Source organism: Cyanistes caeruleus, chromosome 1 (genome assembly GCF_971803275.1).
Source record: "Cyanistes caeruleus chromosome 1, bCyaCae1.hap1.1, whole genome shotgun sequence".
NCBI lineage: Eukaryota > Metazoa > Chordata > Aves > Passeriformes > Paridae > Cyanistes > Cyanistes caeruleus.
Genome location: NC_141701.1, coordinates 117,107,633 through 117,124,592, shown reverse-complemented (window position 1 = coordinate 117,124,592; position 16,960 = coordinate 117,107,633).

Genomic DNA, 16,960 nt, shown 5'->3' with positions numbered 1-16,960 from the left:
ACCTGAATGCTTTGCTGTTTCAGGGCTGAGCACCTTGAACCACTACATCTGCGCACGTGCTGCTTGATGAGATGCACGTCTGTGGAGGGCTGTGGGGAGGTGTCCCAGGAGCCACCTTCAGGTGGGACATCTACCTCCAGCTCCTTTGACCACCCAGCAAGAGCTCTCCAGCACAGACCCTGCACATACCTGGACATACTCCTTGAAACTGTGGCCAGCACTGCTGCAGAGGAGTTTGGGCTGGGAAGGCAAGGGCTCTGTGACAACAGTGCTTTCCCTGCATCTCTTTGCAGATTTTCTTGGCAGCCATTGGAGGACAGAATGGCAGGCACCCATCCCATGGGCTGTGTCTCTGCAGTTTCATTCAGTGTTAGCAGATGTCTCTCTCCCTCTGCACTCACCCCAGCAGGCCATGGTCACATCTTCCCTCTGGCCAGAGTAAGGCTCTGTGCCTGCCTCTCCCTGGGTATCTTAGACTCACCCTTAAGGTGAGACATTTACACCCCTAAGGACAGAGGTGCAGGCACTGGAGTGAGAACAGGAAGGTTGCCGGTGCCCAGTCCCTTCTTCATGGCATCAAACAGCAAGATCTGATTTCTGGAGACATCAAGAAACATTCCCCCTGAGCCCAACCCAAAAGCAAAGCACACATGGGGGTCTCAGCAGCACCCCTTTCCTGGCTCTAGACCTGCAGCTTCTGGGTGTGAGAGCAGCCCTGGGCACAGCCAGGGAGACAGGGAGGGTAATACAATCACATAACACATTACGTAATAAATACAGGTAACAGTAGCATTAACTTCAATAATCTATTGTTTTCATGGGCCAAAACACAGCATTTTAGTTAAGACATTGCATTTCACTTGCATCTGGTGTTTACACAAGCCAGTGATTCAATGCCAGACAAATCGTGCATAATCTGTTTGGTAAAGAGCTGTTGAAGTAGTTGCCCGCAGCATTTATTCTCAGCCATCTCACTAGAGGCAGTGCTTGGTTCTGTGGGCAATAAAAAGCCAATGACAGTTCCAGCTTAATCAGTTCATTCACCCTTTCAGGAGAAATGCCCAAAAACCATAAACAATTTTATGTGTCTTCAAAATTGGATGACTCGGTAAAGTCACGTCTTCAAGGTGGCTCTCTAATCAGCTCTCTTTTATGCATATCAAGAATGACAACATATGGCATCTATGAAAGAGGAGATTTAAAGCTATGAAAGTTAGCTTTAATCTTCTAGAAGAGTATAAAAGGATACCTCAGCAAAGCTTTGTGGAGGTCACTCAAAGGACTTCTGCCAATATTGCTTAAATAGGAGTAAACTCAGTTATTCATTCATTTTTTAGTCCCTATTTGTTTCAAGTTCCCTGTCAAAGATACCTTGATCTTCTTTTCTCTGTGTCTCATGGCTGAGCAAAATTAGTAATTTGGGGTTTGGGGATGTGGTGGGAGAAGCTATGTTATGAAAGCAGCTTCAGACTGCATTTCTATGGATCCCTTTTTTTTTTCCCTTTTCAGAAGAAGTATATTCCATGAAGAGACAGCCAGTTTGACTAGGAGCATCCCTGCACTGATGAAAATAAACACGTTCAAAAAATATGTTTCAATAAAAATATGACAGTAAAGGGAAGAAACAAAGACTCAAAATGAATTCCCATGCACTCATTCACTAATCCTCCTGGAAGTTAAGTCCTGTTTGGAGATAAAACTACTCTTTCTGTGCCAATTTGTAAATGTAACTCAGCAACCTTTGCTGAGACACCCAAAGTTAGCTATTCAAGCGGAGCAAACAGTGTTGGTGTAGACAAGATTAGTGAATTAGGGTTAATACAGCCAACCATGTACGAAAATTACTTAATATAAACAATCATATGTATCCAAAAATAATTCCTGAGTAGAATGCAGGTGTTCAGCAGAGGCACTCTCGAGGATAAGCTGCCACCTTACTGCATTCTGGTGCAGGACCCACAATGTACTGAGGGTCTTGAACAGCACAGCCAAGAACATGGTTTAAATTGCCCCTTGTCACTGCACATCTGCTAGGAGGGTGCTGCTTCCTGTTGCTCAGCTGGCAGTCTCAGGGATATTCCTGGCAGAGAGGAGAAGCTAGCCTTGGTAAACACCATGTCAAACACCATTAGCCCACTGCTTCCAGCCATGGACACGATCTGTTTGGTGCAAGACTGGAAGGTCTCTGTGCTGTCTTGTCCAGATGCACCCTCACCTCACGGCTTGAGTGGAAGCTCAAGAAATAAAATGATCACTTATGGACAATCAACTCAGGCAGGGCAAAAGGGAAATGAAAGCTAAAGCAACCGTGAACTTATCATGAGTAAACCTGGCCTGTTTCATGTGGAAAGGCTTCTGTGCAGAAAAGGCATTAAAAACATGATTTAGCTGGTCATGACAACAATTGTTGTAGATGACTGAAGGAGAAAGATACAATGTCCTTGCTTTCTCCACAGATGCCGCAAAGGACTGGGAACAGCCCTCTTCTGCCTCTTCTGACTAGCAGGGCATCTGAGCTGTGCTTTTCCTTCTTAGGGTAAAGATCTGTACCAGCCTTTTGCCAGTGGACTCCAAAGGGCATCCTTTGGTAGAGACAAGGGATGTCTCTTGTCCTCTTTCTCCTGAAATGGGAAGTACCAGCCAAGGTCCTCGCTTCTCTGTTCTAGCCATAACTATTTGGAAAGCAGCTCCTGAATTCTCTGTGGGATCCATCCCAGACTCTCTAGCAGTGCAGATGATGTAAACCACGACACAGTAACTCCTGTTAGTAATACCTTTATAGATTGCCACACATGAGATCAAAATTAAATACCCTGAAGAGGCACATCTTGCAGAGCTTTCTCAGCAAGCAGCACTATTCAGAAGCATCAATATACAGCAGATAAAAACCCTTTAAAGGATCATGGTGAAACAACGTCGTAGAATAAAAGATCAGGGGAAGAAAATGTCTCTCTACAGCTTCACATTAACCTACCCCCGACTGCCTTCATCATGTTAATTTTGTATTTTATGTGTGTTAGATCGACAGGGAGCACAGGTGGCTGCACTCACGTGTGAGACTGCAGCCACCCCCTGAGGCACCAGCAGCACCTCTGTCACTTCCCTGTAGTGTGGGGAGGGGGCTCCTGCCAGCCAAGCAACAGGAGTAGGTCACTGAAGGTTAACAAGAGCAGTCAGCACATAATTATCACTCCCCTGTTAGCTTCAGCCTCTCAGGAATAAATTATGGGAACAAAGCAAGGGGGAGCAGTGAGGACATCAGAGTGGGCTGCACTGCTTCATGCTACAGGAGGGAGGGCCACCATCCTGGAGGTGGTACCGATTCACAGGGTTATTTTAGAGGCAGCTCCATCTATCTGAGGGGAATTACTAGCATTTGAACATTTTAGGCAGCTTAATTAATTTTCTTTAAACATTTAATAGCTTTAAATATAAATCCAGAGAAAGCAAGTTTTCCTTCCTCTTTAATCCAGTGGCCATAAGCATGTCTGTCAAATGCATTGTTTTCACACATCTCTCCCCCAGTTCCTTAATCAATCTACATTACTCTGGGCTTGCAGTAAAAAGGACACTTAAGGATGATGAATAGCGCTCTTGAGACTACAGCTCCAGAATGCTGGTCTCGTTTGCAACAAAGATGACAACTGCTCAATTAGCCATCTCTTTGCACACTTGTAAGCAATGAAGACAAGACTTTCGCTGTATCAAGTTAAAGAAGCAGATGAATTCCCAAGGTAGAGTGCTTTCAAGGCAGAGCTTGCAAGAGTCATGTTTGCAATTAACTTACTGCCAGTTGCTTCGTCTCTATGGTGTCAAATAATGTGTGGAATAGCTGGGGCTAATGCACAGTCAGAAAACACTGGTCACAGCCCTAAAAGGTCACAAGTCCCTATTCTGACTGACAGCAAAGCAAAACAAACCAAGGGAGAATAAAAAGTTCATTTTTTAGGTGGAAGGCAGAGTGAAGTTACAAAAATAAAACATTAAACAGAGGTGTTCTGCTTATAGTGGGAGCCTTGAAAGTCAGAAAAATACCACTCCTGGTGTCACTGCTACACATTCACTATAAAGCACTGTTCCTGTAGCTGTTTCCCTTACACTGGTAACATGTACAAACTTCTGAACAGCACCAGAATCAGAAACACTGAGGTGTTACAGAACCTTCTGTATGTATGTATATCCTGCTGTGGCACAGCTAGCATCTGATGTCTGAGAAATCTGGCCTCCTCCAAGCACAGCAGAGCTGGCAAAGCCCTTCTAGGGCTGCAGCTTCTCAGACTTCTCAAGGTAATGGGCGTCTGGCCACAGGGACTGTCCAAGTATGTCCTGGGTTTATTAGGCACCTCCTCCTTCTCTCAAAAATAGATTTGTCTTGATGCCAGCTACTAGTACAAGTTGTCACCATCCTTGGATGTTTATAGCTATTTTCCACTGGAACAAAGCTATAGACTGAAAGTCAGAAACTGTTTATTGAATAAGTAATTGAATTAGGATCATGCTTTGCCTATGTGGCTGGACAATTTTGTCAACTCTCCCTGCAACGTTGTAGGGGCAGGAGAAGAAGCCATAGGATGACTTTGAGTCATTTGTTCAATGTTAAGAAGATACTGTGGCTGCAGAATGCCATAAGCCCCAAAAGACTGAATGTGATGCCAGCCTGGATTCTAGTTTGCCAGTTCAGCTCCTAACACTGGAATTTACTTATATTTAACTATTTGGGGGATGCTTGCTCCCAAATGCCATTATCTAGGTTAAATATACAATGAAGATTTCTCTTTGAAGAAAACTTCTGTGGGGTTCATAACCTCACAATCTGCATGCACCAGACTTCAGGGTTCCTGCTGCCCAGCTTCTGCCAGACCTGCTGCTTTTCCTGTGTTGCAAAAAGAGGACATTTTCCTCATGAAAATCCCATTAGCTTTCCATACAGTTAATATGCAGACTATACAATAATATATCAGTGATCTGATGTACCTCCCATGTATGCCTCCAAGTAGTAAGACACCCAAAAGTTTTCTGAAGTCCACTCAAAACACCCCAAAGATTCAAAAAAACTCAGTTAGTGAAATCACACCAGGCAGTAACCTTTTCAGAAGGTAGATATCAAACCATATCTACAGATATGGGATCACTCTTTGTAATATTCAATATTCCACAAGTCATTGGAGCCATTTCCTCAAGCCTCATGTGTTACCTGTAGTTTGTCTGTATTTCCCCCAACATTCTTGGCTTCCTCTCCTCAGGGAATCTTCTGGCAATAGAAAATGAGTAATTTCTGCTAAACAAACCAAGGCTTTATGAATTTTACCTTTGTATTGTCTTGCTAACAACAAAATGAAAATGACAGTTAAACACAAAGTTAAATAAAGAAAGGAATGAACTGAACAGATCCCTCTGTGGCTGCAAATTCCCAGACCCTGATCCACAGACTCAACACAAGGGTAGGCACCTTTATACATCGGTGGAACAATGCCATTTCTGCCTTTGCACATCACCCTTTAAATCACCTCTAAATCTCAGAATGACACAGCAACAAACATAATCTATAAAGTCATTGCCAGAAACTTCACAGGTCTCTCACTGTGGTGAATACAAATTCCTGTGTCACGTGTTCTCAACACTGAATACAAGATGTTCAAAAGTTGTGCATTAAGGACTTCCTGCAAATGCTGTTCCCTTATATAAGAAGCAATCACTTATCTGCAGGAATGTGCTTCTGCGTGAGTCTGCCAATCATTTCTGTTAGAGACAATTCTGCCCAAAGAGATTTTTCTTTTCCCTTGAGAAAGCACTAAGAGAACATATTCTTCTGCACAGAACAATGAAAAAACCCCATAAGCCCTTGAGCAGAGTATTCCTGCCTCTTTTCCTTGCTGCTTTTCCACATTTTCTGTTGTGAGCTGGTGCGTGGCCTCACAAAGCTGAACACCATTGACTCACCCCAATTTTGCTACCTGAACAATGACTGACTTTGGTAATGTAGCTGTTGTACAAAGAGACTGAGCTGAGACCTTACACTGCCTGGCATCTGGCCTTTGCTGTGCTGCATGTTTGAAAGAAGAGTGATTAAAACTCCACCATGAGAACAAAAACTCTGCAGCATCCCCCTGTAACACAGCTTTGTGGAGTGGTGGGGGAATCTGGCTTGTATTGCCTGGCCATTTGACAAGATTTTGTTTGGGAAAAACACAAGAAACAATTAACTCCTCAAGGACTACAGGGAAGTCTACACTAGAAATTAACTCACAGAGAAACAGCAGCTTCATGGTGTTAAATTTGTTTCACTGGTGGATTAACGAAAGAAATGAGGTTTCAGGAAATTTAGGTGAACACTTTTTACCACTGCAAAAGCATCCATCCCTCCTTCCTCTCTATTAAACAACCTAAAAATATCTCAGCAAGCACAGTTGTACAGCAATGTGACATTTTTACTGGCAGGTACTTTCCTCTGATTACTCTTCCCTGTAGCTGCCCTATTTCAGAATATCTTCCTGTGGCTTGTGCTCTGAGATGAGGGCCTGGCTTGCTTGAAAGGCTATATGAAGTGAGGCAGGGTCAGTCTGGCACAGAGCTGCCTCCAGCCACTCCTGTTACCCTACTTTGATCAAGATGTACAAGGCTGAAGTGAAACACACCCCTTCCCAAGTTGTGCAGCTGCCTGCTGTGAAGATGCAGTGATGTCAATGTTGAATAATTAAGTGATAATGTAATAACTGCGAGTTTGTGCTCCATTAAGTGAGCTCCTGCTGACTGCTTAATGAGCAAACAAACACCCAAACCCCTGTTTGATTTGTAATATTATTCCTGTTACATTAAATGTAAGAAAGGAGGCTCAAGTCCTTAACAGTAATCAAATGGGAGGCTTCTGAAAACACAGATCAAGATAGAGATAATGAACTATCACATTGCCAAATATTTGAAAGAACCAGAAGTTCTTTCTCTTTTCGAAGGGTGGAGGATTAGGTAACAAAACTGACAGGATTGCTCTTTCCTCTGCATAGCCTCTAAGTCCTTTGTGGCAATAAGAGCCTTGATGGGTCTCCTCTTCCTGTGGCAATGCTGCAATGACTGCATCGCAGAGGCTGGGAAATGCAGCTCCTTGGCTGCTGTGAAGCCAAGCTGTGAAGCCTACTGTTAGTAATTAGAGGACAGACTAGATGGAATATCCCTATTTGTCAATAAAACACACAAGATTTACAAAAGATCTTAAAAAAAAATAAAAAAAAAAAGTGCTATGGATGTTGCTGCAGAGTTTGGGAAGAAGAAAATCTAGAGTCAGTTTCCCCTCTCTGTTTCTCTTGCCAGGGCAGTGAGTTAATGTAACACCTTTTAGTGAGGAGTTGGATGAGATATGACCACTGTAAGGAGACCTAGAGACCAGAGCAGCCTCAGGCAGCCAGAACCTCAAGTCACATAGAGCTTTTAAGTTAAGCTTGCTGCTTTCAAAATAAAGCCATCATGGTTCAGAGATTAATCCGAGGTTTAGGCTTCACATGAATGGTGACAGTCTCAACATAACAAAGCAAGCGATAGCCTTTTTCCTTGTGTATGATCTGTGGAAAGACAGTAAAGCCTAGATTCCATTATTTTCCCCAGATGGTATTAGGGAAAAAACAGGATGTGAAGTTTACAGCTCAGTGCCCTAATTTCTGGAGGTCTCCTAGCTGAAATGGAGCTTCTAACAAAATATTTATATGCTCTTAGAAGTTTTCTCATAAAAAGGAAGAAGCATTATTTGCATTTTCACTGGTTTTATTTGAGAATCCTGGTTAACACAAATTATTCAATGTACAGAATTTATAATCAAAGCATGAAGATCTGTATTTGCTTAATAAATCCTTCCTAGAGAAGCATGAGTTCTTCCCACGTACCACAGGAGTGTGTAAGCCTTGTTTCAAGACTTGCTATGCAGTTAAGGAACTGAAGCTTTGTACACAAATAACGTGAGCTACCTGCTATTTCAACTCATAACAACCTGCAGCACTCATCTGGCTGCACCCTTGTTTACTCCAACCAACATGCTGAGCCTCACAGGAAACACGGTAAGATAACATGCAAGAACGACATCTCTCCACTTCCTGAAGGACACTGCGAGCAGGTGGTTTTTTCTCCAGTAAAAATACCCTGATCTATGTTATTTATCATATGATCAGCAAGGCAACAGCTTCATACCCTTAGTAATCACATTGGGTAGTTTGTAAGAGAAGGTAATAACAATAAAGAATTGGGGCAAGCAGCATGTTAATTGTCATTCCATTTTTATAGTTTGTAGCTCCAAAACAGATATCTAAGGGTGATGTAAACTCCAGCTCTGATGCTCAGGGAATGCTTTCCAGTGATGCTCTTGACACAGCTCTCTTCTCTAAGAACTACAGCAATGCCAGGAAGATTCCTCTTCATCATAAAAGACGTCTTCCTGTTCCTCCCACTTCTCAAAGAAGTGTAAGTAAGTCCCAAGAGAGTAGTATTTGTGCCCTGTGCTGAGTTCTGTCTTGTAAGAAGACAGGTAAGATGGAGGCTGGGATGTCCACTAGGGATCTCATTCCCTAAGATGTTCAGATGTGGAGGAAGATTATTGCAAAAGACCAGCTTGGAAATGTCAGCATCTCACATTTTTGCTTTCTAAAACTTACTGTATCAAAGGCACACTGAAGGATTTGCTTTTTAAAGCAAAACATGAGGAACAGTCCTCTCTATAACTATGGTGACTTTCAAATACCATGATAGTAGTATCTTATTTAAGGCCAGATAAACATTGCAAGCCAGTTATTTATTGTTTTAATGAAGGTTTTCATTACATATAAAGAGAACAAATTAAAATACAGCAACTGCCAAAATGTTTCAGTGTTTGGTTCTTGATCTCGAACAGGTCATCCTTGTCCAAAACTCCTCCATCCTTCCATAAAGGCCTTCTTATGCTCCCCAAAGATACTGGGTCCTCTGTTAATGTTAAGCTTCCCAGATGAAGAAAGATTATTTAAAGTCATCCCATGTGTAAGAGTTCATTGGTATTCTTTCCCACACTTTCTAAAAGGAGAAGTCTTGGTTTCCAGATTCAAACATGAAGCATACCATATTTGCTCTGCACAGACTTCTACAACTAATTTTTTTTTTCCAGGAACCTTCCTCTCCCACAAACTTAATGAACTAGTGAATTCAAATAAAGCTCAGCACTTTTGTGTAAAAATAATAAACACCCTGCAATAATAAACCACATGTACACTCAGAATTACCTCTTCCTTTTTGCAGAATAGGTTGAATAGCAAAGATCTGGAAATGTACTTTGTGAAAGACTCTAAGGAAAAGAACCTGCTCTAAAATATTTTATTTTCTCATGCTGCAGAGAGATTGCACTACATGTTATTGGCTAAATTGGCACGTAATAGTGCAGAGGCTGACGTATCCAACACCCTGTTTTGTCTGTGCTGGATTTATTCCTTAATGAAAGCATAAAGCTTGTCCAGCCTTTACTGTTGAAAACCACAAAAGTAACCTAGAGCATGAATTATTTTTCCAGTCATTGACAAAGAATAGGCATTGTCTGTGTTTTCTACATTAGTACACATAGGCAAGTGATAATTCAGGACAAGTCATGCATCTATCAGTCAATATTTCCATGCCCTGAGAGTTATTGAAGTCACAGAATGATTTGCTGGGACAGCAGCTTTCTTTCAGTGTAGCAAACACAGCCTCATCTGAGAGATGAGATTCTGTTGATTCTATTGCATGTACCTATTTGATCCAAGCTATTTTTCAAACGTGGCCTTAATCTTGAATTCCATAGAAAATCAAACCAGAGCAGAACCATTGTGGTCTCAGCATCCAGGCCATTGCAGCTTTTTCTTTGCAGCATTAATACAAACAAGTATGTGACACTAGTGATGTATCTATATTACCTTTAGACATAACTTCTGCAGCCAGCTCCTTTTCTTTCTTTTCTGAGTTTATAGTTCTCAGAAATGCTGTAATCAATAAATGCATTCCAATTATCAATCTGAAGTAAAGCAGGGTCTTCCCATTACCTCGGCAGCAGAGGACACCATTTTTCATGTATTCGTTATGCAATATTAGGGAAGAGCTATAATTATACTCTCCAGAGCTTGGAAAAGGGCATACAGAACAGCTCAGACAGGACATTAAAGCTGCTGGCAGTCTTTTCAGAAGTGGCAAGCCACTTCAGCTATTAAATTCAAATATCCAGTTCAGTGGTAGTGAGGCAGCTAATTCATTCAAATGCTAACTCTGGTCCCACTCAGCATCCTATGCAGAGCCTGCTCTACCCTTTCAGATTACATGGGGCCACAATGAAACCAAAACCAAGGACAAACCAGGTCCTGCTTGGTGCAGCTCTGCCACTGTCTGTGAGTTCAGACATCTGGTTTGCTGATGAGTTGTCACATTGGTCCTCTCCAACAGCCAAGAAAAAGAATTTGACTCCTCAATTCTCTGTATGACCCTTGGGTAGCTGGTGGAACTTGATGCAGCTGTGGTGGGAGCACAGCAAGTTCCCTGTTTCCATAATGACCACAGAGATGATAGCAGAGATGGCAGCATTACCATCTCAGACTCCCTAGACACAGGTCATCTACAAAAGAAAAGCAGCATGGGCAAGTGTCCAAGGTGGGGCAGAAAAGGCAGTGCTTTGCCTTGCACTGAGGCAATTAAATGGTGACTGGAAGCGTCCATTTGTTATGGACAGAATATAATCTCTCTTCAAGTCCCTATTTCTTGCCCTGTTCCTACCAAGAGATCTGTTAAAATCAGAGCTCACTCTAGGCTCTACTCTTGATTTTAATGGTGTCTATGAATTTTTGACACACAAAGTTGAATCTGATAAAGCACAGATGCTCCAGGAGAATTTCTAACTTTCTCTAATTGATTGTTAATCTTGAAACTGTGTTGGGTATCCTATCCTTGTCTCCCTTCCTGAGTGACCTAAACACTGGACAAATTAAATCCAGAATATGTCATCAGACCCATCTCAATGAATTACTTCTGAAGGACAGTGCTATAAGGCTGCTTTTCATAAACACTTCATTAAGCCCTAATGTGACTAATGCATTTGTTATTCATATGTACTTAAATTTATTCTTTGAGCTGTTTGTAAATCTGTTTCGAGGCAACTAGAGTCAACAGCCTTCACACTGCTCTCACAGCCTCTCCTCATTATTATCATGGTACAGTTAGTTTCTTTTACCGTCCCACACCTTTACTTTGAAAAAATAATCTTTAATCTTTAGCTGAGAAGGTAGGTCACAAAATCACAAGACACTCTATAACACTTTTTAGAAAAAGAAGTTCTTTTAATGAAATGTTCTAGTTACCATAAATTCTAAAATTATCCTCCTAATCAATACTGCACAAGCATTTTCAGCTAAATCTCTTATCCACTTCCATTAAGCTACATGAGATGTAAAATAAGGGAATTCAGGAAAACTCTGAATGCAACAGTAATTATGGTGCTAAAACATGGACTCCTTAACAAAAGCCTAACCAGATGTTAGCTGCTTCTTTACTGTTTAAGAAAATCTATTCAAATGCAAAAGTCAGCAGCAGCAATGAGCTCATGCTTTGCCTTTCTGCTCTCCCCAGTCTTGTGTCTTGGGATCTATTTTTAATGCAGTTTCAGGTCAGTGCAGATTCATTGTGCTGTGGGGCACTGGCAGGCCACAGGGCACTGCCTGGCCCACACACTGTGGCAGAGGACCTTTGGTGATGGGGCTCTTCACGCTCTGCTTACTGATGAGCCTGGTTCACAGGGAAACCTGGAGGCTGTGCTGTGCAGCTCCCTGCTGACACAGGCTGTGGCACAGCTTGGGTTTCCAGGTGTACATGGGATGGGTGAGGACCATGGCTGTACCTGCTCAGGTGCAGACTGGTGGTATCCCTTGCTCCCTCTGGAACATGCTCAGCAGCCTGTTGGAGCCCTGTGATTGTCACCTGTGGCACAGAGCAGCACTGGAGGGGCAGTGTGCTCAGCACCAGGAGGAAGGCCTATGCACATTTAAAAAAAAGAAAATAACCCCCAACACTTTCCTGACTCTGAAAAAGTGAAGAGCACCAACACCCTCCCTTCACTCCCCTGGTGAGTTCAAGTCCCAGGACCAGCTCTGTGAAGATTTTCAGCAGGAAGCCAATTACAACCAAAAGGGAAACCTTTCTCCACAGATACAGCCAAACTGGAGGACACATGGATGTATGAAAATTAGACAGCACCAGCCTATATGAGGCTCAGTGCCCACTCACACCAAAAGCCTTTGCAAACTTGCTGCTACCTCCACAGCAGCCCCAGAACAGCGATATGTGATGCTGAGGGGCTGGGGAGCAGAGCATGGGGAGGATGTCTGGCACAGAGTGTGCTGCAGGACTGGTGCCAAGCACCCCAAGCAGCCCCAAAAACCAATGCAGCCTCTGAAGGGGTGGGCAAGGGCCAGGTGCTGCTGTCCATACACTGCTAGTGCAGCACTGGGCTGCTGGCAAGTGTCCCTTCCCACCCCAGTGCAGAGGCCCTGTGATTCCTCTTTGAGACTTTCCTTGAACAGAGGTGAGGACTCCCGAGAAGTGTCAGTGGCTCCCACCCTCGCTGGGGTTTGCTACGTGACTTGGCACCATCGGCAGCCGCGGCAGGCGCTGACGGGCAGGGTCTGTGGTGAACTGCTCCCAGAAGAGGTTTGAGAATGCTTTCAGCACGGGAGTTCTGTGCACAACCAGACAGACCCCTGAGTCCAAGTCTGATCAGGATCTTTGAAGACCAAGGAGTACTTAAGGGCTGAGTCTGAACTGAGCATTTCCAGTGACCCTGGACAGGATAAAGATCTGTTATTTCTTGTGGGTGTCTTACATCAGAAGCATGCACACCATCAGCAGAGATGAACAAGTGGTAGCACAGAGCTAACTTGATGGAGCAGAAAGAGGAGAGGAGGCTCTCCCCAGTGTCCAGGTTACCCAATTTACCAGTGCAGCAATGTAGCTGATAAACAAAATGCTCTCAATAAGCTTAGTCCTCTGTTATTCTCTCTAAAACTCTCAAATTTTAACAGATCCTCTTATGAAAAATAAACAAAACCTTCCCTGTGGTGCCTTTGTTTCTGGAGACCATTTGCATTGCCCTGACTTGCTGGCTTGCAGTGCCAACCTGAGCCCTGTGATGAACCATTGATGCACAAGGTTACGTAGGCTTTATCCAGTTGGATAAAAAAGAAACATACCTTGATCTGTATAAGCTGCTGTGGCTGTGGGCATCGGTCAAAGTCATCCTCTCAGGGTGATCTGATCCAAGCAGGCTGGGTCTGCACTGCAGGCTCTGAAAATGGGGATTTGCTTCTCCCCATGGCAGCTCTGCAAGTGTGATAAGGTTAGAGAGAAGATTGCACAGCCCACTGCTAAAACCTTGTGTTAACTTACTGGTGTTTCATCCAAAATATGGTGAATGACAATCATGCAGCTGATGGTTTTGATATTGATGCACCACCCCAATCTGCCAGACAGACAGGCAGGCAGGTACAGAGACAGCAGACAGACAGACAGCTCCATCTGCCTCCAAGTGTATGAGCTGTCCCTGACAGTGCTGCTCCCCAGCTCTCCTAGAGCTGTGAGATTTTCAGGTCAGCATCTACCTCCAGAAGCCAGACCCATAAAATGCCAGTCCTGCCTTTGAGTGTAAGCTGCAAAGCCCCAGTTTCTGTTTTAAGTGTCTCTCAGTTTTAAACTTGCCTGGCTCTGTTCCCAAGGAGCATCCTGCAGCACAGGCCCACCTGCCTCATATAGATTGCATTTTTTATTAAAGATAAGCTCCCCTCCATTCAAAAGCCAGTGAATTGGTGGAGGAATTTTAAAACATCATGAATTGAAATACATTAGTTTTAAAAGTTTTGTATATATTTCGCCCATTGTACTTTCCATAAAGGATTACATAAAGTTTCCGACTGAAGTGATTTTGAACCAGGTGACTTTCTCTTTGAGAGTATCAAAGTAGTACACTTGAAACTTTTACAGTTTCTTTCTGAAGGAAAGGAATGGTATTTCACTTTTGGTTAAACTTACCTTGCTCCTACCTGATGGTTCTATTTGGTCTCATCAGCATTTTGCAGCAGACACTAGAGTTCATATTTTTATGACCAGCCCCCAGCACTTGTCTTTACCTTGATCATGGCAGCATCCACAGTGTGCACTGACAGGCTTATGCAATGCGAGAATTTTTGGCTGCTTCTCTGTGCTTGAGGTCTTAGGTGTGCATTTTATAAACTTGCTGAAGGTTAGACTCATGTTTTCTGATTCTGAAGGTAAAGGATACAGTTTTTCTCAAATAATGCTCTATCATGCAGGTTGCTTCCTATGAATGCTTCTCCTTCACAAGAGGCCAGACTCAACAGCCCGAGACCTTTGGTGTGCTTGTTGCTTTGCAAGGTCAGAGAAACAAAGAATGTTTGCTGGCAAGGTGTGACTTGCCAATTTGGGTCAGGCTTGCAATTTGAATTGTGCCCTCATATCTCTTGGTGCAGGTTTCCCCAAATGATTTGCAACTGGATCTCTCATAAATCCCAGCCTGGGAAAGGCAGAGATGGGGAGATGAGATGGTTCTGCAGGTTGTGCACATGCCAAGGTGCAGACAAAAGACAGAGGATGGTGGGGAAGAAAAACAAACTCTTGACATATCTTACAGAAGCACAACAAAAAGCTATTTTCAGAGAATGAAAGTTTTTAGAAAACAATAAGAAATTATATATGCAAAAGCAAGTACCGATTTTCTTTCTTTAAAAAAAACAACAATCTAAAGAAGCCATATTCATCATATAACTTCCTCCAGTAAGGCCAGATGCACCTTAACAAGCACTGGCAAAACACACAGTGCTCACGTAGATGAAAAATTGTAGACACTTTTTCTCTCTCCAGCATGTTTTAATAATTAATACATTGGTTTTCTACTCAGTGCAAGCTACCAAGCATACTAATACCACCACACAGAAACTCAGCACTTATACTACAAGAATTTTAAAGATGCTCTTTCTCTCTCTTCTTTGGCTTAATAATACTTTAGAATACATGGAAGAGAGAGAAGGAAGGAAGTTGCTGCAATCCGTATGTGGACATACACCAATAATAACATCTCTTTAAAAACCCGTAATATTCACATACAGCAAAAATGTCAGAATATAAAAAAGGAGATTTTTTTTTTTGCTCTTTATAAGCCCCTCTGCAATGCAAAATTTGCATCCCACAAAAAGAAAACACTGAGGAAAGCACATTTCAGTGACTGCAATGCCAGCAGAGTTAATGATGCTTGCAATTGCTTTCCAGTTTTTATTTCCTCTGAAGCTTAAAGATCCATGGAAGGTAAAACACACCGGTTTTCATCTTCTGATCCTCCATCTGTCCATCAGCTCTGCAGCCTGTGGCCCTGCACAAGGATGGGTCTTCCCAAGCTCCAGACATGGGAACACATGCCAGTGTGGCATGGCCTTGGGTGTCCTGCATTTCCTCCAAGAAGAACCATGGGCCAACTTCCCCTGTGCCCAGGAGCACCCTGCCCCAAGTAGCATTCTCCCACTCCATGGTTTCACCAGGGGGGATAGTGAACTTTAATTTTCTTTAAAAATGAAAATGGCATAGTTTGGTAGAGTGCATTATTTTCCCTCCAGTTTGTTTACTAAAATATGTTGTTTTTTAGAAATTGAAAATAGACACTATTCCCATTAATAGGTTTTTTTTAAAAAAAGTTTATGCATAACTTTTATTATGGAAAAAAGTTTTGAGAAATCAGTGTTTTATTTCAGCATTTTTAAAGAGAATATATGTTAGAACTTTACCTCTCAAGCAATATAAATACACATAGGCTGTTTTACAAGAAACAGAACCAAAAAATATCAGCGAAGAGACTTTACCAGTAGAGGCAGAAAAGAAAAAGGCAAGTATTTTTGAGCAAAGCCAAGATTTTCTTCTATTTTTTTTCTGGATTGTAAGAATTATAACAGAAGTATGGCTAGAGAAAATATTAGTCAATAAAACTTACAGTAAAGTTTACCACAGGGAAGTCATGAGGACTGAATATGGATACCACCTGCTGTAGAAGTATTGTGTGATTTTCATAAGATTTCAGATTTTATATGAGAAAAGGAGCACACTGGTTGGGCTGGTGGCCAGGCTGCAGGCATAGGGTATGAGTCTTGAGATGATTAACAGCTAACTTTGATCACAGTGACTGAGAATTCAGTTATTCAAGAAGATTAAACAGCTGAAGTTTTTATGGGTACCAAAAAATTGTCAGATGGGCTTGACTGTGAGAAATGAGAACAAAAGAAGTTTGGAAAAGGGTCTGCTGAGGAATTCCCCCATCATGACTTCTTTGCAACCTAGTAAACATGTGCAATTCATTGCTTACATACTGGAATAAATGCTCTCCAGAATTTGAAATTTACAAGTCTGAAGCACAAGAAGATCGTTGCAGGCCCAAACTCCTATAGTTGCTTCTGTAAGTCACCCTGTGCTATCACCCAGAGGCTGGAGTTCCACTCAACTACTCTAAACTTTTTTGAGACCTGATAATATTTTCAAGCCTAAACAAGCTTAGTGTGTATTTATTTCATATTTAGAAAATAATTTTGTTGTCTTTTAATCCTTGAAGCCTTAAACAAATTTTTATTTACAGGCACACGTTTACATATTCTGCCACGTGTTCCAGCATGTTGCAAGCCCCCCCTTTGTGGATAGAAATGATGCATAGTCCTGACTATTGCAGAGAGATATATATTATCTAGCAAGCTATATGACACGCTGACAATCTGCCTTCCAATATCTGTTTGCTTGATGGACTCTTATTTTAAAGGGCAGTTTAATGATGCTCTGGAAATGCTGCTATATTCTCCATCTGCTGAATTCAATTAACACAGCAGGTGGGCAGTCAAGATATTTTGACAACTATTCTTCCATCTCAAAAACTATGCAGCACTTATCTTTGAATACT